The sequence below is a fragment of the Sciurus vulgaris genome (genome assembly GCF_902686455.1).
Source record: "Sciurus vulgaris genome assembly, chromosome: 16".
Classification (NCBI taxonomy): Eukaryota; Metazoa; Chordata; class Mammalia; order Rodentia; family Sciuridae; genus Sciurus; species Sciurus vulgaris.
Window position 1 is genome coordinate 76437585 of NC_136477.1, and position 27837 is coordinate 76465421.

Here is a 27837-nt window from a genome sequence, read left to right on the forward strand (position 1 = left end):
CTCAAACAGTAGGATTACCAGAAACTATTGACCAGAATCTACAGCCTGTTGTAAAACATTGTGAAACATGTTGTCAGCAAACCCAGACCCCCTTTGAAACTTCCTGGCAGCTTTGTCCCCCTTTTCCCCCTTTCATGTGTGACCCCTCCCGATGTGTGGTTTCTGCCTTTATAAACCTACAAGATTTTCTGCTAGGGACTCGACTCCTGGAGTTGGGTCCCAGCGCGCTGGAATAAACACCTCTTGCGGTTTGCATCAAGTGACGCCTCCTGCGGTTGATTGGGGTTGCCATCCATCCATGGGACAGAGTTGGGGGGTTTCCTTTTTGGGGGGCCTTACATTTGGGGGCTCGTCCGGGATAAGACGGCCCCCCCTCATCCGCGGAGTCGACCTTGGAGGTAAGAAGGGGTACCCCGAAGTTGTCTGTCTTTGTCTTGTGTTTTGTTAGTTGGTCTGGTTCTGTGAGCGCGCTTTCGGTTTCGGTGGCAGCCGTTCGGTGACTCGTGAGAGTGGCCGAACAGTGGCCGGCAGACGTGCCTGGGGGGCCACAGGTTGCAGCCCTGGGGGACGCCCTAAGGGTGGAGGAGAGCCAGGGACGCCTGGTAGTCTCCGTCGGTAAGGGCGCTGATGGGGTTCAATTGGTGGATCAGAGATTGGCGCCCGTCTGTATCTGGTTCTGTTGTGTGTTTGTGGCAGAGGTGGAGGAAGAGTTGGAACAACTGGGGGGTTCTGGGCCCCGGCTATTCTCGGGTGGACCCCAAAGGTTCCTTCTCTGGACTCCCCCTCCCGGCAGCCCTGAAGGGTAACTTAGCAAAGTAGCTTCAGTCTCAAAAGTAATGAGAAATAAGGTCTCATAATTTTAACATCCAACCTGTCCGGATGAGATGGCTAAAATGCCTTAGACACAGAGTTTCTGTTAAAACCTGTTAGATCCTTCCAGATCTCAGTCAAGGCTTACATTGAAATATAAATAAAAGAAGCCTAAAGGCTCAGTAGGAGACCGGTCTCAAACCCAGGGAAAGAAAAGGTAAAAAGAGTCTTTAAAACTCCAGCAAAGTAAATGCTATATTTTTAATTATATGTTTTTTTGAGCTCATGATTTTTTGATCAGTTCTACTTTTTATTCAACTAGAGTTTTTGAACATCTGTTACACTGCTATGGAGATTCACCTATAAAGTTACAAGGGCTTGATTTTGTGTTATTTGTATGTTGTGCTGTCTGATGTCATGTTTTGTCTGTATCAAAACTGAGCGCTCCTAAAATTAAGATTTAAAAATGGATCCAGATACTTTTAATTCACGTGATTTAAAAAGATTCAAATTGGGTAAACTAATAAGAGTAAAATGTCTTTGAAAATAACTTGCAAGTCTCTAGGTGGTCAAGCTAATAAAATATTGATGTTAATAAAATGTCTAATATCAATTGTTTCTAGGACTTTTCTTCAACAGGGAAGAGACAGCAAATACTGTTCAGGACACTTGTCTGATATCTTGTTTTTTTTTACAGAATAAGTGAATTAGAGTCAACATGTATGGGATTACTCTAATGTGTTTGTAGAGACATCTGATTAATTTACAAAGTTAAAATGCTAATTGTTAAATAACATCGAGTACTTTTAACTCCTTAAATTCCATGGGGTATCATACTTAAACATTATTGGTGTTTTCATAGGTTGGTAAATAAAAGGGTTTAAACTTGCTTTGTGTCATCACTAAACTAAAAACAAGGTTACTAAGAGTTATGTCCTAACAAGTGCAATTCTATATACAAAGGGTCCCAAAAGTTTCAACTGTGTTTCAATTAGAGTACTATAAACAACAGAATATTTAATCTTATTAAAATAGAGTAATTTATCTAAATTCAGAAATTTCATAAGAGTTGTTTCAGAATGTAAACAAAAAGGGGTCAACGAGTAGGAAAGAGAAAATAAAAGGTTCTGAGTATGGAAATATATTTAGTAAAAGGAAAAAGGAAATGTTTCTGGGTAAGAAAGTGCTTGTTTGATGAAATACATGAGGGTCTAAGTAAGTGCTAAGAAAGCCTGTGTAAGTAAAGGGCAAGTTTCAACAAGTTTGTGTGTAACTAAGTTGGTTATATGTATGTGAGACAGCTAAAACTATTGAAGGTTTTTCCTAAGGTGAAATACTAACGTTCTGATATAAACCAAAGTTTAATCTATATGGTAGAATGACATGGTAAAATGACAAGGATTTGAAACACTAATTTACTCTTGACTTTGTGTCTATTAAGTTTTATTCTTTAGAACAATCAGTCTTAAAAATTGGGGTGTATACAATTATGGTTAAACAACTATTATAGAGTATTGTACTTTGTTACAGAGTATACATTTCTCTTTAAAAACTCAATTTGGTAAGATAAAAGTGTCAAGGTATTTGTGAAATGGTCACTAGTTGTATATTAAATGTGTTCATATTTTTCAGGACCACAAGTTTTTAAAGCAAGGAATTTATTAAGCTCTGCTATCCTCCAGATTAAACTTGTCTGTAATGGTAATCTTAAACTTATAAAGGGTAAATTTTATTGGGGATTTATTTCTATCATTTAATGTTCTATTATAGGACCTGCTATCAATAGGGTATGTGTAAAATTTGTTACTTTTTACACTGAGATAAAGAATTTCAAGTATAAATGTATTTCTAAACATTAGAGTCTGATTTGTTTAAAGGTTAATATTGTGAAATATGAAAGAAACATGAAAACATTTTGCCACTTAATCACACAAAAGGAAAGTTAAAAGCTCTCTCAGCCTTTCTTTGATTCATGCTTTAGATACTATGTTAAATTGTGTTAATTATAAAGTTTATATAGACTCAGGAAACAGTATATGTAAACTACTTAATGGTATTTAAGGAAAAGAAGCAAAGATCAACATCAGAATTAGAACACTTAAGATCTGTAAAGAGCCCTGCCTTACCTGAGATAAGGCTCTGCCTCCCATCTCACTGCATGTTAGAGTGACTCCAAAATAAGCCAGACTTCAGCTTATTTAAAGTTATAGTCAAAAGATTGGTTCTTGTTGTAAAAGTACTGTGATCTCAAATAGGGGATAGAATGTAGTTCTCAATCAAAATTCAAGATAGCTATTATACAAGCTGAATATATTTTTACTCTTGCTAATTTCATTTTGTAAAACTGTTACCTGTTAATGTTTTGCAGAAGTAGCTGCTCCAAGAACAAACAACCTAGGTAACTTGTGATAATAAGCCATCACCTATAGAATAGATAGTGGTAACTTCCAGTACTAATGCAGACTCCAGTTAGATTAAAGGGTAAATAACTGTAAAGTTATGGACATTAAAGTTAAAGCCCATTACTCTTAATTTATGACTGGTGAGACTGGCTTGCTGGATAATTAAGATCAAACTTAGAAATTGGAGTTAAATACAGAGGTCAAGAAAAGTCCATATTTGGGTCTTGCCCTCAACGTTAGCCTGAACCCAGGGAATAAGAGAACTTCTCTAAGGAGCGTTGCAAGTCTGGGTCACACAACCTCCTGATCAAGGAGATTGTTGAGACTAGAGGATGAAAAATTATCCAGTGCATCTGCTGCAGAGGAGGGTCATGGAAAAGGGGAAACATCCCTTGATGTTTCTAAAGGAAGTCACCTCATCAAGAGACCCTGCCTAATCAAAGTCACTGGTGGAGCTAAGGAGCCGCTCTTAAGTTCTGTACGAGTGACCCCTGTGGGAACTCAGCTGACTCTTTAACAAGACAGGAACCAGGTCAATTTGACCAGCTTGATCTTAGATACCCAGCAAAACAGTTAAAACCAAAATATAGCCATTCTTGGGCATTTAAAGGAAATAATAATTAAATGTAACTTAAGATGTACACTTGTATTAGCCCACTAGAATAAAGGCTGGAAGCTACAAATGAAAGAAAGATTCTTCAGCAAATGTGCCTGATAACTATCAAGAGAAACTGCCAGAGTCAGAAGTTTTTAGTCAGTTTAAGACCTTCCTAAGCTACACAGGTAGACTTAATCTATGTTTGCTAGTATGATTATCTATTCCTAAGTAACAGAAGTATAGAGCTCTCTAGTAAACACAGGTTATACCAATAAAGGGATATTTTACAAAATCAGATGACATTAAGTAGCTTAACTATATTTTCTGGGGACATCTATGACAATGTTAAAGTCCCCAAATAAAGGCCTTGTTCTCTCCAGCCTTTGCTAGGCCTAGTTATGGGAACAATTTCTCAGTTCTTCCACCTCCTGGTGAGAGATTAACTTCTGCCATTTTCATGATACTCAGTGGCATGTTTCAGATGCTGCAACATTTACTTTGTGCTAATCTCATTTCAGTACTCATGTCTTTTTGTTCTTCTATCATAGAAGCAGCCGCCCCCAGATGACTTTACAACCTGCTCTTCCCCAACCAGGCTTCTTCCTGGGACCCCTTGATTGACCCGATTTTTAGAAAAGGAACTCCAAGCTGCTTGCCCCACGCCACCCACTTCCAGCTCGAAGAAGCTAGAGCGGTCATCGACCTCCTTCCCCAGCAGCATGGAGTTCCTGAGATTAGAGGGGGGAATGAAGCCAGAATTGGGAACAGGTAGTTAGTGTAGAAATAGGGGATCGGGTCAAATCGAGGAAATGGCCATAAAATCATCTGCCTCTGGAAGTTGGAGACTGCCCCTGGAAGAATGGAATGTCAAGGATCTCCGGAGCCCATTGATTACCAAATTTACCTGCCTTTATCAAGGACTGTTTACCAAGGACTGCAAACAAGGGGCTGCTAATTGGTGGCCCGCCCCCTGGGCTCTTGCTTGCCTGAAATCACCTAGTCACCTTCATCAGGGAAAGAGTAAGTGCTGTACAGGTACTAATGCTTAGGCAACAATACCAGTCCCTCCGCCAAGGAAATAGCTTTGGAGAAGAGTATATAGAGACAGAAGTTCCATGATTAGAACTTACCAGAAAAGAAAATGGGGAAATGAAAGAATGGACATTTTTTTAAGCTGTCTGTTTTATCTCAACTCCCTAAGGTTTCCCTCCCAGTAATGGGAACAAAGCCCTTAAAGCTGTTCCAGGAAACAGCCCCAAACAGAGAGTAAAAGAGTAAATTGAGCCTGATAGCCAGATAGTGCTCAAACAGTAGGATTACCAGAAACTATTGACCAGAATCTACAGCCTGTTGTAAAACATTGTGAAACATGTTGTCAGCAAACCCAGACCCCCTTTGAAACTTCCTGGCAGCTTTGTCCCCCTTTTCCCCCTTTCATGTGTGACCCCTCCCGATGTGTGGTTTCTGCCTTTATAAACCTACAAGATTTTCTGCTAGGGACTCGACTCCTGGAGTTGGGTCCCAGCGCGCTGGAATAAACACCTCTTGCGGTTTGCATCAAGTGACGCCTCCTGCGGTTGATTGGGGTTGCCATCCATCCATGGGACAGAGTTGGGGGGTTTCCTTTTTGGGGGGCCTTACACGCTCACTTCTTGGGACTTTAGAACATCAGCCATGACCCCCTTCTCCCTGCCAGGAGAAGTCTGTATTATTAGCTTTAAATAAAACATGCTTAATATGCTTGCCTTGGCATGCTTCTCTAGTGTTCAATCTTCAACATTAGAAGGAGCAGAACTCGTCACCGGTAAACAGCGGTATCATTTGTACCATGGAATATGATGGGTAGGGTGGATATTTAAGTATTGGATAGTAGATTTTTCTACTCAAATATTTATCCAAAAAATTTATTCTGTAACCAAGTGTCACCAATATATGGAAGCCTATGCTTATATTCATCTATACCTAATCTGGGTATAAATATTTTCAATGGGAGTGTCCCCTGTGGAGTCAGCCAGGATGGCCAGTGTTAATTATTGTCCAACATGAAAGACAATCTCTTTTCAGAGTCCCATGCAGATCATTGTGGAGCTACTTCTTAATTTTGTCTCCTTGGGGAAAGAACAAGTGAACCACACAACCAACAATGCTATCTCTGGTCTAAGGTTAGATAAGTCCTCAGGAGAAGGATCTCCACAGGCATAAAAATTGGAGTTGTCCAAGATAGGTCCAGGAAAATACTCAAGTATGGGGACTCCCATAAACACTTTCCCAGAATTTACCACTTGAATGAACTACATTCCCATCCCTAAAGAAATCTAGACTCTATTACTCCCCCTGTCAACCTAGTAGGTGTAAATCTCCAGATTACATACTAGTAGAAATAACAGAGAAGATATTTCCACATTGTTTTTAATGATTACTGGGTATTGAATATTTCTTTTCTGGTGTTACCTGCCCCAGGTAACCCATATACCAGTCATCTCCAATTTACTTCTAGTTTTTTTTTTTTTTTTTTTTTTTTTTTAAACAAGACTTAACACTAACACCTCTATCAGGAAAGTATTGGCCTAAACATGAGTGAGGGTTACACAAACAAATGAGGTAAAAGGAGTCTACATGTTTTACATGACTACCATAGCACAAAAATAATCGCTATGGTCCCATCAAGTAAGGAGAGTGTTCTCACATGGCTTTATAATATTCTAGTAAGTAATATCATTTCTTGCAGCAGTTCAGTCTTTCAATGCTTGTGGAATGTGATGTGATTCAATTGTTCCTTCATTCTGTCATGATGCAGGAACATTGTATATGTGTCCTAATAAACTGCATCAGTATCATTGGACTGTTACAAGAATGCCACAAATGGGGTTAAACCAATATGCGGGGGCACTTGGCAAATAAGACCCTTACCAGAGCATGACAAGGTTCCTCTGGAAGATGCTTGCAAGGTCTCATCAGAAAGCTGGGTCCTGCCAGGAAGCCATCTGCATATTCTGGGGTTTTCTGTGCCTGCTGTTTTTACTGACATATTATTCATTGCAGAGTCTCTTTCATGGAATAAATGCATTGGGGGATAAAGGGAACACAACTTTATTAAATGATTCATTCAGGTTCCAGACAAATGATACCTATGAGACTTGTACAAAACAAAACTCTATGGGTCTTAGGATGAAAAACATTCTTGAGCAACCGTGTCCTGTGTCTTTTTCTTGGGAACAGTGTTTTGACTCCCTTAGGATAATTTCTATTACAGATTTTTCCCAAACATCTAAGGCAGAAATAAAAACTCCTTTAGCTCATGTCATTAGTAAACCAGTTATATCTAGTTCTGTAGAACATCAGCTGCCTCCCACAGCAGGAACTAAATAAGGATAAGCTTTTCAGATCAAAGGCAGGCCCCAGTTCCCCCAGAAAGAAAACCTATTAAAACATACACTTTGATCTCCCCTTATCTTCCACCAGGTGACTTGATATAATACATATCTAAGAAGACACTGGCCTAAAGAACCACAAAAACCAATATCAGACTACAAAGACTGAGTATCAGCTAGTCTATAACTTAAGTGGCAGTGTCAAATATAGGTCAAGGAGAAGTTAGACTTTAAATAATATTTCCACGTCTAAGCTATGTTCTGAAGGTGTCGGGTCAAAATAAGTTCATTATAAAAATATTTGTTTACTATTACTTAGGTTAGCAGAAATATGTTAGTTAAAGATATTACCAGATGGCGCCTGTTGGCTAAATGCCCAAATCCTTCTTCTGTTATCTATTATCTATGCCCTTGAAACTTCCTCCTTTATTCTTAGTAAGTTTGTAAAGGGTATAAAAATTGCTGGTGAATTCAATAAACTTGTCAGCAACCTAACACTGACCTGAGTCTGTGTGGTTGCTGTCCATTGCCGACGCTGCCCCGTCCGTCTAATCACTCGGGGCTTTTGTATTTCAGGCCATCAAGACCCCTGGACTCTGCTGCTTGGGCTGGTCCCCGGCAGTTTGGCGCCCGAACAGGGACTTGATTGGTAAGTGTTTTATTCTTTTCTTGTTTTTCTTTTTCAGGCGGTCAGCAGCTAGGATACTGCCCAGGGAGCCGCGGTCCCCTCAGTAACAAAGACTGAGAAAGGAAGGGCAGGGATTGGTAATAATGGGTAACACAGCATCAAAGGAAAGAACATTATTTCTTGATATATCTAAGCATTTACTAAAAAGGAGAGGTGTTACGGTAAATTCTTCACAGTTACGTCATTTCTTTCAGTTTATACAGGAATGTTCCCCCTGGTTTCCAGACAGGGGTGCTCTTGACCTTAAAACTTGGAAACAGGTAGGCCTTGATATGCAGAATTATCATAAGTTATATGGAAATGACAGAGTGCCTAAAGATGCCTTTACCCTTTGGGGTTTGTTCAGGGACTGTTTTGACTCAAAATCGCCAGCAGAACAGCTAAAACGAAAGCTACTTTCCCCTCCCTCTAGTGATCAGGACCTGGCAGATGATCAGATTCTGGCAGTTTCAGCTGAAGCTAATCAGGTAGTACAGGGTGAATATGAAGGTAGTAGTGAGGAAGAAAATGAAGAGGCTCAGGAAGGTGATGGTCCTGATCAGTTATCACCTTCAGACCAGGAAGATTTGGAGGAAACTGCCTATAGGTATCATAATGAGGATTATCCCCCTCTTGTAGCTCCTGTTGCTCGGAGGTTGGGATCCTCTAAACGAGGTTCAGTAGCTAAGGTAGGATTTTTAGGAGCCATAGCAGAGGCCCAGAAGGCTGGAGATCTTAGCCTCTGCTGCCCAATAGTTTGGGCTATTGATGAAGGAGGAGAACCTCAGTGGGAGCCTTTATCCTTTAAGATAATTAAGGAATTGAGAACAGCAGTAAAAGATCTAGGACCGACATCTCCTTATGCTCTCCAATTAGTGGAAAACATTGGCTCTCAGTGGCTTACACCTTTTGATTGGCAGCAAACTGCTCGTTCTTGCCTAACTCCAGGACATTATTTGCTATGGAAAACAGAATATGAAGAACAGGCAAAAATGACTTTACAGTCCCAATTGGCTAAAGGTCTTAGGGATAGAAATAGGATACTATTAGGACAAGTGTTAGGGACAGATGATTGGGCTTCCCCAGCTGAGCAAATCAAGTTACCCAGAAAAGTATTAGAAGAAATCTCCAAATTGGCAGTAGCTGCCTGGAGGCGCCTTCCGTCTCCAGATACTAAAACTTCTTTCTTAAGTAATATTAAACAAGGAAGTATGGAACCTTATGAAGATTTTTTGGCTAAATTAGAAGAAAATATTTCTAAGATTATTACTAATTCTGAAGCTGCAGAGATATTGTTAAAACAACTAGCATTTGATAATGCTAATCCTACTTGTCAGGCTCTTTTGAGGCCTATCAGAAGGACAGGGACATTATCAGATTATATTAAAACTTGCATGGACACAAGTCCAGCTCATATTCAAGGAATGGTCATGGCAGCAGCTTTACAGGGAAAAACCTATACTCAATATTTAAAGGATCTTAATCAGGGAAAGCCCCAAAATGCTCTGGGAAATCGGCCAAAATCTTCTCGCACTCCAGGAAATTGTTTTTCTTGTGGTCAGCTAGGACATTTCAGCAGGGAATGTCCCTCTGGGCCGTCTAATATCAATTCTCAGCCACAAAATAGGCCTATGACTAGTGCGGGGCCTCCTAAAAGTGTCTGTCCTAGATGCCAAAAAGGCTTTCATTGGACTCGGGAGTGCCATTCCAGATTTCATAAAAATGGATCTATACTTACTTCTGCTGGACTTACTCAGGAAACTACTCCCTTAATGTCTTCAGGAAACTTTCAGCCAAAAAAAACGGATCATGGGGCCCTCCCCAGGCCCCAAAAAACAATTGGGGGACTACCAACCCTTTTGTAAAACAAGAGTCAATGACTTGGCCAGAGGGACTCCAGGAAGTGCAGGATTAGACTTGCCTTCCTCTAAACATTTATTTTTAACATCTGAATCTGAAGTGACTTTAATACCTACAGGGGTTTATGGCCCCCTACCAGAGGGACATATGGGCCTCATTATTGGACGTAGCTCCATGGCAAAAGTGGGACTACAAGTTATCCCTGGTGTTGTAGATTCTGATTATCAAGGAGAGATCAAAATCATGATTTCTCCTCCTACAAAAACAATTCAGATTTTTCCTCAACAGAGAATAGCTCAATTGTTGTTATTACCACATTTAAGGTTGCCTAATCCAGTTTTACAAGGACAAAGAACTGATGGCCTTGGCTCTACCAATACAGTAGCTTGGATTCAAAAAATATCAGAACAAAGACCTATGAAAGTTATTAAAGTTAATGGTAAAAAGTTTAAAGGATTGTTAGATACTGGAGCTGATGTTACCTGCATTGCAGCTCATGACTGGCCTCCTTCGTGGCCAACTACTACATCACCATCTACGTTAGTGGGCTTGGGACTTGCATCTAACGTAGCTAAAAGCACAGAAATACTTCATTGGAAGGATAAAAATAAAACAGGGACTTTTCAGCCATATGTGATTCCTTCCCTCCCTTTTACGTTGTGGGGTAGAGATTTAATGAAACAGTTAAATATTACATTGACTGATGAATCAGACTCGCCTTTTTCCTAGGGGCCTCTGTTACCAGACAGGCTGACCCAATAATCTGGAAAAACAACATACCAGTGTGGGTGGAACAGTGGCCCCTGTCTAAAGAAAAATTAGCTGCAGCTACTCAGTTAGTTAAAGAACAACTTGCTCTGGGACACATAGAACCTTCTACTAGTCCTTGGAATACTCCTATTTTTGTTATAAAAAAGAAATCAGGAAAATGGAGACTTTTACAGGATCTCAGAGCTGTTAATAATACTATGGAAACTATGGGAGCATTACAGCCTGGTCTCCCATCTCCAGTAGCTGTTCCTAAAGGATATCATATTATTGTCATTGATTTACAAGATTGCTTTTTTACTATTCCTCTGGCTCAACAGGATAAATGGAGATTTGCTTTTAGTCTGCCTTCTCCTAATTTACAAAGACCTTATCAAAGATATCATTGGAAAGTATTGCCACAAGGAATGAAAAACAGTCCAACTTTGTGCCAGAAGTTTGTAGATCAAGCCCTAATATCTTGTCGAGAAGCCTACCCAGATTGTTATATGATTCATTACATGGATGATATTTTACTTGCTCATCCTCATATGGATACTCTAAAACAGATTTTAGAAACTGTTATTATAACCTTACAAACTTGGGGTCTTATAGTTGCCCCTGAAAAAATTCAACATGAACCTCCTTTTAATTATTTGGGAAGAACAATCAAAACTGATAAAATTATGTCTCAAAAGTTACAAATTAGACAAGATAAACTACAAACTTTAAATGATTTTCAAAAACTTCTAGGAGATATCAATTGGATCAGACCTTATTTAAAATTATCTACAGGGAATTTAAAGCCATTGTTTGAGATATTAAAAGGAGATTCTGACCCAACTTCCCCTAGGACTTTAACTGATCAAGCAAAAGAAGCTTTACATGTTGTTGAACAGGCCATTTCTCGTCATTATTTACAACAAATTAATTATGCCTTGCCATGGTATTTTATTGTTTTAAAAACTAAACATACTCCAACTGGATGCTTATGGCAAAATGATCCTATTGAATGGATTCATTTACCTGTTACTGGAAAAAAGGTTCTTCTAGCTTACCCTACTATGGTTGCCTTGTTGGTACTTAAAGCTAGACAAAGAAGCAAAGAATTATTTGCACAGGAAATGCATGAAATCATTATTCCTTATACTAGGGAATAATACGAACATTTACTACAAATTGATGACAATTGGACTATTGTTTTCTGTAACTTTCTGGGAAAAATTTCCTTTCATTTACCAAATGATCCAATTTTACATTTTTTACAGGAGACTAATATTATTTTTCCAAAATGGACTTCCGCTTCACCTTTACCTAATGCTATTACGATTTTTACAGATGGATCCTCAAATGGCAAAGCTGTAGCTTTAATTGGCACTCAACCTACAGTACAATGGACAACGGAAACTTCAGCACAAAGGGCTGAATTAGAAGCAGTTATCTATGCTTTTAATACTGTTAGTCAACCATTTAACCTTTTTACTGATTCCCTTTATATTGTAAAATTATTTCCTATTATAGAGACCGCAACCATTTCGGATTCTTCTACAATAGCACCCAGACTTTCCTTTTTACAAAAATTGATTCATGAAAGACCTTTGCCCTTTTTTATAGGTCATATTCGAGGACATACTAAACTGCCCGGACCTTTAGCTGAAGGAAACGCTCAAGCTGACTTATTAACTAAAACTTTCATTTTGACAGCTACAGAGGAAGCCATACTTTCACATAAAAACCACCATCAAAATGCTTCTGCTTTACAAAAACAGTTTCATATTTCTAGAGAAAAAGCTAGACAGATTGTTCGTTCTTGTCATGTTTGTCCTCAATACTTCTCTTCTCCACAGTTGGGGGTTAATCCAAGAGGCTTACTCCCTAACGTTTTGTGGCAAATGGATGTTACTCATATTACAGAATTTGGAAAATTGTCATTTGTACATGTTACAGTTGATACCTTTTCTCATGTTATTGTAGCTTCCGCTCGGACAGGAGAAGCATATAAGGATGTAATTCAACATTTGTTTCAATGTTTTGCTATGTTAGGCATGCCTAAAAAGATTAAAACTGACAATGCTCCAGCTTATACCTCAAAAGCATTTAAAGATTTTTGTTCACGTTTTAACATTAGTCATTCCACAGGCATACCGTATAATCCTCAAGGACAAGCTATAGTGGAAAGGAGTCATCAAAGATTAAAGCAACAAATTAATAAACTTAAAGAGGGGGAATTAAAATATTCTTCCCCTCATCATATTCTACAACATGCTCTTTTTGTTCTTAATCATTTAAATGCTGATAAACAAGGAATAACTTCTATGATGAGACATTGGGAACAACAAAGTCCCAATCCAATTGTTATGGTCAAATGGAAAGACTTACTTACAGGACAATGGAAAGGACCTGATGTCCTTTTGACATCCGGCCGGGGCTATGCTTGTGTGTTTCCACAGGTTGCTAACACACCCTTGTGGGTACCTGACAGACTAATCAGACACATCAATGGGACCAATCAAAAGAAGATACTCGGAGAAAAAGAAGAATTATTGGATGTCTCACCCGACCAACTCGACACCGGATGATATTTTATCTCGCAGGATGAATAAGTTAAATCTTGCTCAAGCATACTCCACTCGCTATTCTCCATTTCCAACCTGGGGACAGCTGAAACGTCTGACTTCCGAGGCTGACCGCATGGTGACTAATTCTGGCAAAGCTAAGACACCTGAATTGGTTTTTCTGGCTATGCTTGCATTGCTTACTTCTCAGGTAATGCCTATACAAACCCTGGAAGCTCATTCAGACTCAGAAAAGGCTTACTGGACCTATTTTCCTAATCCTCCATTGCTTCATCCAAGCTCTTGGAGTAGGTCCAATATTAAAATATTTACTAGCCATCCAGAACTCATGGGTGGCTTATCTGATTCTTTTATTCCACACAAACTTACAGATACAGTATATTTTCATGGCTTAACCGAGGAAACTCCTTTATGTTTTTCCTCAGATAATGTTCATTTGCCATTAGGATGCCTTCCTCTTAGTCACAGGACTTATGTAACTGATTCTCCAAAACTAGATCCAGTTAAAAGGTATGTTTGGACCTTGGAAATGATTTCTATAGGCTATAATAATTACAATGAAACATATGTAAATGAAAGTCTCCCAGAAATTTTTAAGAAATGTGAACCAGAAAATCAACATTCAGATATTCATTGGAATACTATGGATATTAATACCGATTTTCCAAAGTGGATTACATGTGGATTTTCACAAACAGCAATGGTATTCAATCCTAGAGGTTCACAAACTATTATTAAAGATTTTTCTGTATCTTCCCCTTGGCATGATTATAAACCGTATATACTTGAGGAGAATCAAAATGCAGATGGAAAATTTACTCTTTCTGGGTCAAAAGAGTTAGGATTTGGAGAACCTTTACACAGGTGGTTCACTCCTGGCTGGGTAACTCCAATTTTTCAGTCTATTCTTAAACATGGTAAACATTCTTATTTTTCAGATTTATATAGGTTACTTGCTGCTACTGATGTGGTAAAACTAAATAGACCAGAAACTACTAAAATTGAATCTTATAATATTAGGGCTTGTATTAATGCTCCACATGCTATTTTAATGGGTTCCATTCAAAATGTTAACGTTACAAAAAATGATAATGCTTATAATATACAATGTAAGGACTGTGTATTAACTAATTGTATTAACTCTACTCTTAATAAGGATTTAAAGGTGTTTTTTATTGTACATCAACCCTCTTATGTTATTCTGCCTGTAACTTTAAAGGAAACTTGGTATGATGATCCGGGAACTGAACTTTTAAAGAAACTAAATGAATTAATGAGGCCAAAACGTTTTGTGGCAGCCCTTATTTTAGGAATTACAGCCTTAATTAGTATTATTACAGCTTTAGCGGTTTCAACTACTGCTTTAGTACAGGAAATTCACACATCATGTTAATGATCTTTCCCATAATGTTTCTGTAGCTTTAGCTGCTCAAGAACAGATAGACAAAAAATTAGAAATTAGAATTAATGCTCTTGAAGAAGCAGTTCTTTTTATGGGAAATAAAATTCAAAGTATTCAAACTAGAATGACCACTAGGTGTCATGCTAATTACAAGTGGATTTGTGTGACACCTTTAGAGGCTGATAATACTACTCAGTGGTCTGAAGTTCAGAATCATCTTAAGGGAATTTGGAATAATACTAACTTAGCCCCAGATATTTTAGCTCTACAGCAAAAGATTAAAGATATTAGTCAGGCTCACTTATCGGTTGCTCCAGATGCTAATTTAGCCCTCGACATATTTGGTAATATAAAGAAAACAATTACAAACAGTACTTTCTTTAATACTATCTTACAATTTGGTCTAATTGGATTCTGTTTTCTTATACTGATTTTTTGTCTTCCAGTTATCCTCTGAATAATTGTTAAAGTCCTTAAAGGTCTTCGGATCCAGCAAGGCCTCTTTGAATTTCAAACTAAAAAAGGGGGAATTGCGGGGGCACTTGGCAAATAAGACCCTTACCAGAGCATGACAAGGTTCCTCTGAAAGATGCTTGCAAGGTCTCATCAGAAAGCTGGGTCCTGCCAGGAAGCCATCTGCATATTCTGGGGCTTTCTGTGCCTGCTGTTTTTACTGACATATTATTCATTGCAGAGTCTCTTTCATGGAATAAATGCATTGGGGGATAAAGGGAACACAACTTTATTAAATGATTCATTCAGGTTCCAGACAAATGATACCTATGAGACTTGTACAAAACAAAACTCTATGGGTCTTAGGGTGAAAAACATTCTTGAGCAACCGTGTCCTATGTCTTTTTCTTGGGAACAGTGTTTTGACTCCCTTAGGATAATTTCTATTACAGATTTTTCCCAAACATCTAAGGCAGAAATAAAAACTCCTTTAGCTCATGTCATTAGTAAACCAGTTATATCTAGTTCTGTAGAACATCAGCTGCCTCCCACAGCAGGAACTAAATAAGGATAAGCTTTTCAGATCAAAGGCAGGCCCCAGTTCCCCCAGAAAGAAAACCTATTAAAAACATACACTTTGATCTCCCCTTATCTTCCACCAGGTGACTTGATATAATACATATCTAAGAAGACACTGGCCTAAAGAACCACAAAAACCAATATCAGACTACAAAGACTGAGTATCAGCTAGTCTATAACTTAAGTGGCAGTGTCAAATATAGGTCAAGGAGAAGTTAGACTTTAAATAATATTTCCACGTCTAAGCTATGTTCTGAAGGTGTCGGGTCAAAATAAATTCATTATAAAAATATTTGTTTACTGTTACTTAGGTTAGCAGAAATATGTTAGTTAAAGATAAGATATTACCAGATGGCACCAGTTGGCTAAATGCCCAAATCCTTCTTCTGTTATCTATTATCTATGCCCTTGAAACTTCCTCCTTTATTCTTAGTAAGTTTGTAAAGGGTATAAAAATTGCTGGTGAATTCAATAAACTTGTCAGCAACCTAACACTGGCCTGAGTCTGTGTGGTTGCTGTCCATTGCCGACGCTGTGCCGTCTAATCACTCGGGGCTTTTGTATTTCAGGCCATCAAGGACCCCTGGACTCTGCTGCTTGGGCTGGTCCCCGGCACCAATATTTATTTGTTCTAATTTCAGAGTCTGTATATCGAAGTGCTTGACGGAATGATTTCCTTTGAGGTCCACTCTTTGACATCTATATTGCCATTTTCTGTCTCTATATTTGCCTGACATTTTTCTATGCTATTTGTGTCCTTATTGCTGCTTTTTAAAGGACAAAAGTGCATTGGATTAGACTTTATACCAATTAGGTGGATTAAATTAATCATGCCTTTAGGAAACATATTTAAATAGAATAACAGTTTGAGGCACTAGGGATTTGGAATATCAATATATAAGATTTGGGGAGGGGCACAATTCAGCTAATAACAAATTAGTCTTCTGGTGAAGACAGATTTCTGGGAAAGGGAATACTGAGTTAAGGGATATGCACATGTAGCATTTTAATAGCTACAGTCAGATTACATCACAGAAGGATTGCTGAAGTTACAGTGCTACAGAATGTCTGGTTTTAGCTACTTCTCTGCATCCAGAATTATCTGGGTGTTGGCATTTAAAATTATTTTTCTTGTTTAATCTCTTGTTCATGTGGCAAAAAAAAAAAAAAAATCACTGTGTTCCATTTCTTAGAGTTTCCCAACTGATAAGCTTGAGTTATCTTGTAATTGATTTATCAGTCATTTAGATATTTTTCTTCCCTAAGTCATACTCAGATTTTGGGCCCTGTGTTACACTTTCTTGCACCCTCTAGTCTCCAATCTTTTGCCCCAGTGAGGAACCTGGGCTGACATAACTCTGTTTCTAAAGATTTCCTTAAAGTTGAAATAGGACAAACATTAGTCTCTCAAGTCAAAGGGACCTCCTGGGATGTCTTCTCTAGGCTCTCTCTTTAAAATGGTGAAAAATAATATTTCTGTAGATGAAAATCCTCTATATCAAGAGGAAACCAGACTTTGAGATGCTTAGAATGAATTTGATACAGTTCTGCCCTGTGCAGTTCTCAGTAGAGACACATGCTGCTGAGAAGCCATTTCACACCTAGAAACCTGTGTTTTCTCATTTCTTCTATTGTATGTTTTCAGAAGACTCAATTCCATAATGTTTTCATGGGGGTTTTTGATTTAAGTAGGTGCTATGCTTCCACAGCTGACAAAACACTTTGAAGTTACTGTGTAGCTACTCCTTAAATGTTACATGACACCATATTAATTTTCTTTCAGAAATAAAACCTTTTCATCATGGGCACTCATGTCATCCACGTTCCCAAATACAATGTCAACTCCTTGTGACCTCAAATCCTGATTTCAATTCCCTAATGTTTTATGGTACTGCTAATAGTTATATATCTCCCCCACCTTGGCCTCCCTTTTGCTGTATACTATCATTCAATCAATAAATAACAAACCAACAACATTCAGCTGCATGCCTCTATAGCCCATGTCCCTCTTTGTTTTGAACTCATAGGGCTTTGTGTACCTTTACATCTCTCTAGATCAACCAGTTCTGTAATTAATAAACCCTGAATAATAATATCAACCTATATTTTGATATGTAAAGGGGTGTTGAGTTAAATTCTAGCTGGTGTTTGCCCTAGATATAAACTGAAGCAAGATTCCCTGAACCCTGGAATGGAAGGCCCAAGATGACACAGCTATATGAGAATGTTCTGCTGAGTTACATACCACACAGGACTGAATTTTATATACATATATCACAAATCCTGCTTTTTATTTTTTGTGGTGCTGGGGATTGAACCCAGGGACTTGTGCTCTACCAACTGAGCTCTATCCCCAGCCCCCCAAAATTCTGCTTTTTGTTTCGCTTAATTTTTTAACATTTGTTGACTCATTACATTTGAGACTCTGCTATAAGCACTGTACATATATTAACCCAAAGGTAGTTAACACCAAGACAATTTTACACTAAAATTTCTTTACAATAACAAGTATAAAACTTATCACCCTAACAGATATCTTATGTGTCACAAGTTTATCCATACATTTTACACTTGTCATAAGGAAAGAAAGTATACATTTCACAATTAAATTAAAACTTCATTATTAAAAATCAAAACTATGTTCACTGTATATATAACACAATTGGATATGATCATATTATCCTTTTCTATTTCATACATTTTAAAATCTACCAAAATATCTTAAACCAATGTCAAATTAATAAATATATTGGATCTCTCATGCCATCAGCAGATATTACAGACCAAAAGCAATATGCGAAAAGGTATTATAAAAGAGATATTTCTAAAAGAGCATGAGATGCTAAAAAGGAGATGCCCTGAGCATGACCAGGAAAATTCTGCTTTTTTGATGATAATAATACATTGAAACAGCCTTGTGATATGATGGAGGTATTTTGGCTTTGGAGTCAGACACAGGTCATCATGAGTGCCAGTCCACCTGCTTATTAGATGTGGAAGTTTGTCCACCAGAAGAAACAGATATTACAGCCTGACCTTCAGGTCTAAGTCCAAATTGACAAATAAGTGTGCATTTAATGTATTTAAACAATAGAGTCAAGACTGTGGAAGATTGCAGGCTATGTGACTTTAACCTCCTGGGCTCTCCCACCTTCATTTTTATGCTGTCTGATATCTGTAATGGGAAAGAACCTGTGACCAGTATAAAGTGGGAAATAATGATATACTTTTGGACACTTTCTGGTTGGAGTTTCCTGCTCCTACTCAGGAAACAGAATTAGGACACTGATGGAGTTTCTCCTACTTATGGAGTCCGAAGAGAAATATTAGTAGAAAACTGTATCCATCAACTCTAGCATATAAAGACATAGAACAGGCCTTTTAAGTCCCTGGCATCAGGGGACTCATAGCTCTCAAATCTGGAATATCGTTACTGTGAACAGAGTTATGATAGAGTCAAACTTCAGGGTGTAATTCTCAAAACACAAATACTTTATTAGCAGTATTTTATTAGTCACAGATAATATTCTGGATATACCAGGTTATATTATTTATATTAATTTTAACTGTTTCTTTTTATGTTATTAATGTGAATACTAGAAATATTTTAATTATCCTTTTGCCTTCTGTGTTGTCTGCATGGGACATTGTTACCAGTTCAAAGTTCAGTCTGTCTCCTAAACAAGAACAGAAAGCAGAAAAGTCAAATGGAATTTTAGAGTAATTGTCATTATATTAATTTCATTCATGATTGATAAACAGAATATGACCCATAAAATGAAATGACCTTATGTGCAATGTTAAAAGCAAATGTTCTGCTGACTGGGCTAGATCCCACTACAGGAAGAAAATCTTGCCTTAAAACAGAAGCAGCCTGAGGCTCTGAGGTGCAATTCCCTGACTTCAAAAGAAAAAAAGAAAAAAGCTGCAACCAACAAACCTGTCATTCTGGCTTTATTAATGCCTGGATTGGATAATACTCCCTGCTGTCAGACAAAAAAAAAATAAATAAATAAAAGACTCACTGGACTCAGACTCAAGGGGTACTGTCTGAAGCCCTGTCCAATCAGGAGCAGTTAGTGAGAACTATCCAATCCTGTGTGCAACCAGGGAGGAGGGGCTGACTTCCACAATCTGGCCAAAGGTCCTTTTCTCCTGAGTCCACCATTTTTGCCATTTGGTTACAGGCTTCACTCTCATCCCTTGGAGTCTTGATTTACTCTACTGTGCAGATGCTGAAGATCCAAAGGGACAGGCCTGTGTCCTAGGCACCAGGAAATGGTGAGTGTGCATTGGCATCAGGAACCCGGGGAGGGAGACTGGGGGAGGGAGACTGTAGGAACCACAGGACTGGCTGTGATGGGACCAGGAGCTAGCGGATGGGGACTCTAGACAGTGTCTGGAGGCTGCAGGCCTGAGCCCTCCTCTGGGACAGTACCCCTCAGTCCTACTGGCCATTCAAGTGGGGAGCAGGTCAGGGGAAAAGATCCTTTTCCACCATTCTTATCTTCACAGGGCATCCTCAGGCCCTGCCTCAAATACTATCTGGCAGGTGTGTGCCTGCAGCGGGGTCTTCCCAGATGCTGGTGATTGCCTGGTGGGATGATTATCATAATCAAATCACCAAATCATTTTCCTGCAGGAGTAGAGCTGTGGTCTACAGGAAACTTGCTTGCTCCTAAGCTAACTCATTGTTCATTTTTACTTTCTTTTTGTTCATTTCCTTTTTTCTTTCTTTTTCTTCCTGGAAGTTCAACCGAGGGAAGATTTAACACTGAGCTATATACCTAGTACTTTTTATTTTTATTTTGATACGGAATCTAGCTAATTTACTGAGATTAGCCTTGTTATGGTTTGATTTATCTGGACTTTTATATTGCAATGGAGTATATAATTTTTACATATATATGAATATATATATGGATTTTATTTATATTGTGATTCCTTATTGTAATAGTATAGTTTCATAATATACATGAATGTAAGGTATGATAAATATTTCTTTTGCTCTTACAATTGAAAAATTTCTTGGCTAATATTATATATAAGTTTGTGGATGAATTTTAGAACTTTATACTTCGGTTTCTTATTTCATTAAAAGAAAGGCATGTTAATTTTTTATTATTGCATTATAGTTATACATAAAATTTGGGTTCATTTTGACATAATCATACAAGCATGGAATAAAATTTGTTTCACTTCAGTACACAGTAGTTCCCCTTTCCTTCTCATTCTTTCCCCCTCTTCCATTTATTTATAGTTTTTTTTTAAAAATGACTGCTTCATAGACACTCATATGTCATAGACACTCAGTGTGACATATTCATATATGTACATAGTAAATTTGGTGGGAATATATTTGTATTTTAATTTGGGGGAAATTTTTCATTTTTGTAATGATGAGTTTTATCATCTACACATGGGATGTGTAATTGAGTCTTTAATGAGCATCTGATGATTTTCATTGTTTTATAAAATCTATGTACATTCTTTCTGAACATGTATTCATGTGAAATACCAGTGCATATTACACCTACATAAAATTAAACAAGGTGTTTTATACTATTATAAAAACTGGATATACCAAAATGTGACTGGCCCTTAGTGACCAGTTTTCTCCGAAGTTATTATTTATCCCTTCCAAGATGTACATTCTCTTGTACCATCTCCCTTGGTTACAAGTGTTTGGATGAATACTGTTGTGTCCTTACATTATCATAGTCACATATGCTGTCATTTCAGTGAGTCTCTGTGATGGGGAGTATGATATATTTTCAATAGCAAAACAGTTTCCACAATTAGATAACTTAAACTCTTCTCAAGTTTATGAGTATTCACTTGTTTTATATCTTCATCAATACTATTTGATTTTGTCTCTGATGGAATTTTATTTTATATTTCTCTAATTTCTAAAGATGTTTATCTTTTTTATGATTATTGAACACTTGGATATCCCCTGTATTAATTGGCAGTACAAGGCTCTTGTTTACATTTCTTTGTAGTTTCTTGCATCAAAGGTATGAAAATGAATCCAAAAAGGCAGATAGAGTTTGATTTCAAGAAAAAAAGGGTATTAATTATTTTAAAAATTATTTGCCTTATGGGGTCTCTTGGTCCAGATGAAACCCACCAAATAGTTGAGGAAGGTGTGGAAATGGAGTTAAAGAAAGACCTCTGGAGATCAGTTTCAGAGAACTTGATCAACTTTATTGTAACATGGGCAGGATTACATTATCAAGCAGTCACTGGACAGAATATCTCTGAGAGTTGTTGGACCCAATCGGCTTACAACTTCTGCAGAGATTATAAACAATGGGCTGAAAGATCACTGGCAGAAAAAGTAAGAGGAAAGAAATGTGGCTGAGGATGGAAGGGTGCTAGCTTACCATAGTGATTGAGCCAAGTTCAGTTAGTGTTCTAACCACAGTATCACAGTTCAGGCCCTGAGAACCTCTCACATAGGCAATGTAAGCCTCTTACACCTCATGTTCCTAACATTGCCTTTTTTCTTCCCCTGAGCATATAATGTGGGTTTCTTTTCTGTTTATATTGAAGGTCATTTCAAATGGAATTCTAGGGTGTATCTTTGGAAATTTGAACAGAAAAAAAATAAGAAAAATCTCTCCTCTCTATGACTGCAGGAAAATGAATATATTTTCTTAAAATTAGTTGTAAGTAAATTGTTGGATGACACATTCAGTGAAATATCCACTCTTCTTCCTTGAAGTTTTTTTTTAATGTTTTTGACAGTGAATTATGTATTCTATTATCTGGATTTTGGAGTTTAATACAAAATCATATGGGATAAGAACTGGAAAATCCTAGAAGTATTCATAAATGGTTATTTACTGAATGATATATTATGAAAATACCAACAAAAGGACTTATTTTTTAGGAATAGTTACATAATTTTTCTTTTCAATTTCTTATACACCTTATAGATTTATTTATTTACTAAGTCAAACTCAGACCCTGGGCCTGTGTTGTGCTTTTTTGCATCATGTAATCTCCAAGCATTTACCCTCATAAGTTATCTGGGTTGATAGCTGTTTCTGAAGCATTCCTCAACATGAAAGAAGGAAAAATATTTGTTTTGATCCCAAGATGTCTTCTCTAGGCACTCTCTTCAAATTGAAGAAAAAATAATATTTCTCCAGATTGACATCCCCTATGTCAGAAGCAAACAAGCCTTTGAGGAACTTTGAAGGGATTTCATACAGTTCGGTCTCTGCATAGTTTTTGGGTGCTGCTGAGTTGCCATTTAATGTCCAGAAACCTGAGTTGTCTCATCTCCACAATGAGAATAACTTTAGAGGACACAGATGGATAATGCTCTTCTGTAAGCCACTAATACATGTATTTAGCCACCTTTGTCATCCACATTACCAAATATTAAAGGTTGAATCTTCCTTGTCTGAATTCCAGGTTCCAATTCTCTGGTGGTTCAACTAATTTTGTTTCTCCTTCTCTTTTTTTTTCTCTGTGTCCCCAGTAAGAGTTCTCTGCTCCATGCCTCTATTGCCCATATTCAGCTATGTATAGAAAAGACTTAAACCTGTATTATTTGCTAACTGGTAAAGAAGGTTTCAGATTATTTCTGGCTAGTGCCTGTCCTTGTTATAATCTGAACCAGGACTTCCCTAGGTCCTGGAAAGGGAGTCCCATAACCAATCAGGTATATAAAATGTACATATTTTATATATATATATATATATATATATATATATATATATATATATACACACATATATAAAAATATAGGCACACACACACACACACACACACACACACATATATATATATGGACATAGGTGCAGACAAATCTCTTGTCTGCATTTCTTTTAGGTGAGGAAAACAATTCCTTACCAATATTTCTTTTATTTTCAGGTTCAAAAAAACAGGAGAGATACTGGCCTGAGAACAGGGAGTTTTACCAAGAAAGTTTCCAGAAGTGAACATTTTCCCATCCAATGTTGGTCATGGTCCATTCCATTCCAGATAGCAGACAGCAAGCAATATATATAATATAGTATGTGCACACACACACATAAACACAATCCTTCTTTTTTGAACAAGTGTCACTAACCAAGTCCTAAATTAATAAGAAAAGTTGTATTTGGAATTTCAAATTAGACACTTTGTGTGTGTGTGTGTGTGTGTGTGTGTGTGTGTGTGTGTACTGGGGATTGAACACCCATGGGCCTTTAAGCAGTGAGCCACATTTCCAGCCCTTTTTTATGTTTTATTTAGTAATAGGGCCTTGCTGAGTTTCTCAGGCTGCCTTTGAACTTGCTATCCTCCTACCTCAGCTTCCCAAGCTACTGAGATTACAGGTGTGTGCCACAATGCCTGGCAACACAATTCATCTTGATTCCAAGCCCACTTGCTTATTGAGGGGCTTTCATCATAGGAAGAAAAAAATGTCATAGACTGGACATTAGGTCTAAGGCCAAATTGCAAAAAAGTTTGCCTTTAATGCATTTAAATAATAGATGCTAAGCTTTGTATCTGAACACATGAACCACAACTACTGCAAAGAACTGAATCCTTCACTTATAACTTATAAAAATTGGTCAGGACCTTCATCTATCTGAGATCAGGGGAATCATAGTTATCAAATTTTGGAAATGTTTCTGTGAACTGAGATATTCTGGAGCCTTGACATAGTTTTCAGAGTGTGCTTTTCCAAAAGTACATATACTAAACTAGTAATATTTTGTTGGTCACATAATGGTAATATTCACATAATGGATATGTTGGGTTATGTTATTAAACTCAATTTCTACTACTTATTTTTATGTGAATACTAGAAAATTTTTAATTACCCTTGAAACTCATATATTATTTTCATTAAATATTACTGTCTTAGGGGATTCCTTCCCAGTTTAATGTTCAATCTGTTTTCTCACAAAAGAAAGCAGGGAAGTTAAATGAAATTTTATAGGATTGTCACTTTATTATTTCCAACCATGAATAATATATAGACACATAAAATCCACAAATTGAAAAGGACTTATATGTAAGGTTAAATGCAAATGTCTTCCTGGCTAGAATGGACCCCGCTTCTCCAAGAAAATCTTGCCTTAAATTAGCTGCAGCCTGAGTTTCTGGATTTCAATTCTTAGCACCTGAAAAGAAAAAAGCAACAGCAAGAACCTTCCATTGTGACCTCATTCATTTATGCATGTGATGTCATCACCTCTTAAAAAACTCATTAGACTGAGTCTGATTATGTTAAAACATAAGCCCTGTCCACTCAGGAGCCCTTAAGTAAGCATGTCTAATCCAGCACACAGGCAGTAAAGAGGAGCAGGCTTTGACAATCTGGTGTGGCTTTTGTCTCTGGAGCCTGCTAGTGTTGATATCCATCTCTAGGCTCCCTCTTTTATGTTCAGGGGAACTGGTTTGCTCTGCCATGCAGATGCTGGAAGATCTAATAGAAAGAAAACTGGTCCCCTCAAAAGCCAGTAATAGGTGAGTGTGCTGTGTCATCTCGAAACTGAGGGGTAAGGCTGCTTAAAACTAGCTGCACTGATTACAGTGGGAACTGGCAATTTCAGACTGGAATCGCTGTGGTAGTCTCTAGTGTCTGCAGTCCTGGGTCCTCTTCTGGGGAAGGTCAGCCCTGCATCTCCACTGGACAATCAAATGGGGCATATGTCAGCAGTAGACGCTGGAAGTCCTATCCTCTCCCTGCAGAATATCTGCAGACCCTACTTGAAGTCCTATCTGAGCACATATGTGGCAGCATTCCAGCACCTTCCCAGATTGTGTGGTGGATTGTGAAGTGAGATGATCATCAGATTAACAGTGCCGTGTATTGTTTTCATGCATGAGAGGGACTGTGGGCTATAAGGTTTTTAGTTCTTCCTTCCTCCTGAGCTTGCTTTTCTTTGTTTTTGGGGGGGATCATTTGACCTAATGTAGAACTTGGGTTGACCTTTTACTCAAGACTTTCCTTAACATTAAAAAAAAGCACAAAATAGTGTCTCAATTCAAATGGACCCCCTGGGATGTTTTTGCTAGGCTCTCTCTTTAAAATGAAGAAGAAATATTGTTTCTGTAGACAAATGTTTCCTATATCAGGAGTAAACCAGACTTGGAGAATCTTAGAAGGAATTTCATACAGTTCTGTCCTGGGCAGTTGTTAGTCTGACATATGATGCTGAGAAACCATTTGATATCTAGAAGCCTGTGTTTTCTTATCTTATACAATTGGATAATTTTAGAGGACTCAATTGGATCAAGACTTCATGGAATAATTAATATTAGCTGCTCCCACAACTGTCAAAACACCTTGAAGTTACTGTGTAGAGAGTGCTTAACCATTTTCTGTCATATCACCACTTCTTTTTTCAAAATCTTATAACCTTTTCATCAGGGTCCTCATATCATCCACATGCCCAGACACAGTATGCCAACTCTTGTTTGTCTGAAATCCAGATTCAATTCAATTTCTTTGATATTTTATGGTTCTTCCAATAATTGTATGTTCCTACTTGACCTCCATTTGCTCTATTCCTTCAATAAAAAAAAAAAAAAAATTCTGCTCCATGAATCTACAGTGCATGTCCCACTTTGTTTTGAAAACATAGGACTTGGTGGTCCTTTACATTCCTCTAGACCAGCCTGTTTTATAATTAATAAACCTTGATTTAAATTCCCACATATTTAACATCAACCTATATTTTGTTATGTAAAGGTATGTTGAGATAAATTTTAGCTGGTGTTTCCCCTGGAGGTAAACTGAATCAGGATTCTCTGGACTCTGGAATGGGAACCCCAAGATGATAGAGTTATATGAGAATGTTCTCTTTGTGTTGTGCTATGTAATATACAGGCGTGGATTTTATATACATATCATATATCCAGCTTTTTTGCATCATTGTCACTTCTAAAGTCTGATGAGAATAAGAAATATTGCAAGAGTTTTGTGATTGGTGTAACTATTTTGGTTTTGGAATCACATACAGCTTATCCTGAGTCCCTGTGCACCTACTTATTAATTGTGGGAATACATTTACAGGAGGAAACATATATTAAATCTTGGCCAATAGGTCTAACCTCAAATTGCCAAATAAATTTGCATTTCATGTGTTTAAAAAACAGAATCAGGACTGTGGAAGATGGCAGGCTAAGTGTCCCTAACCCCTAGGCATCTTCATTTTTCTGCTGTATGATGTCTGCAATGTGAAAAAGCTGTGGTCAGAATGAAGTGAGAAAGAATGATCTACTTTTGGACACTTCCTGTTTGGAACTTCCTACTCCCACTCAGGGTATTGTTTCTTCTAATTTTGGGCCATAATGAGCAATATTATTAGGGAACCCTATCCCTCAATGCTGGCATTTAAAGTGAGAGACCAGGCCCTTTAAGTCCCTAACATCAGAGGACCCATATCCCTCAAAACTTGCATGTGGCTGTGGGAAAATGAAGTATGCTGGAGAGAGTCAAACTTGAGGGTGTAGTTCCAAAAGCACATGTTCTTCATTGGTAGTGTTTTATAAATCACATGAAGGTAATATTCTCAAAAGGCTGAATTATGCTATTTATAACAATTCCAACTCTTTCTTTTTATGCTATCAATATGAGTATTAGAAATATTTAAATTACCCTTGCACCTTAGGTGTTGTTTTCATTGGATATTGTTGCCTTAAGCGGTTGTTCCATTTAAAGTTTAGCCTGTCTCCTAACAAGAACAGAGAGCAGAATAGTTAAATAACATTTTATGTTAATTGCCATTATATTATTTTCATTCATGAGTAATATACTGTTGTATATAATCCATAAACGGAAATGGAAACCTGCACCAGGTTAAATGCAAATGTTCTGCTGGTTGGACTAGATTCCACTTCTGGAAGAAAATATTTCCTTAAAATAGCAGCAGTCTGAGGCTCTGGGGTGCAATTCCCAGACCTCAAAAGAAAAAAAATAAAATAAAAAACTGCAACCAAGGACTTCTCATTCTGTTCTTATTCATGTGCATTGGCTCTTATTCACTGTCATTCACAGGGAAGGCTCCCTGGTATTATACCCCGAGGCACGGTCTGAAGTCCTGTCCAATCAGGAGCAGCTGGAACTGGCCAATCCTGTGTGCTGACAGGGAATTGGAGGTGGGCTTCCACTGCCTTCTCCATTTCTCCTGGGTCCGCCATATCAGGCATTCAGCTCTAGGCTTCACTCTCCTGCTTAGGATTACCAGGTCGCTCTGCTGAAGGGGCTGAAGGTCCCTAGGGAGAAGGACTGGCTCCTGAACACCCAGAAATGGTGAGTGGGCAGTGGTGTCATGATGAGCCTGGGGAGGGAGGCTGTTGGAATGGCGCTACTGGCTGTGGCAGAAACCAGACCAGGCTGACTGGGCGGACCAGGACTCT

General features: G+C 37.9%; 2 pseudogenes across 2 annotated transcripts in view; one reads left to right on the forward strand and one right to left on the reverse strand.

The window, feature by feature from the left end:
* The window catches only part of LOC306647162 (cyclin-dependent kinase 17-like), a 1195982-nt pseudogene that overhangs the window by 804887 nt on the left and 363258 nt on the right, over window positions 1-27837 (reverse strand). The gene's annotated exons all lie outside the window — the stretch shown is intronic.
* Window positions 27623-27837, forward strand: part of LOC306646462 — a 64554-nt pseudogene continuing 64339 nt past the window's right edge. The window contains exon 1 of the transcript XR_013766934.1: window positions 27623-27730. The product of XR_013766934.1 is annotated as an uncharacterized misc_RNA (transcript). The remainder of the gene's footprint in view (window positions 27731-27837) is intronic.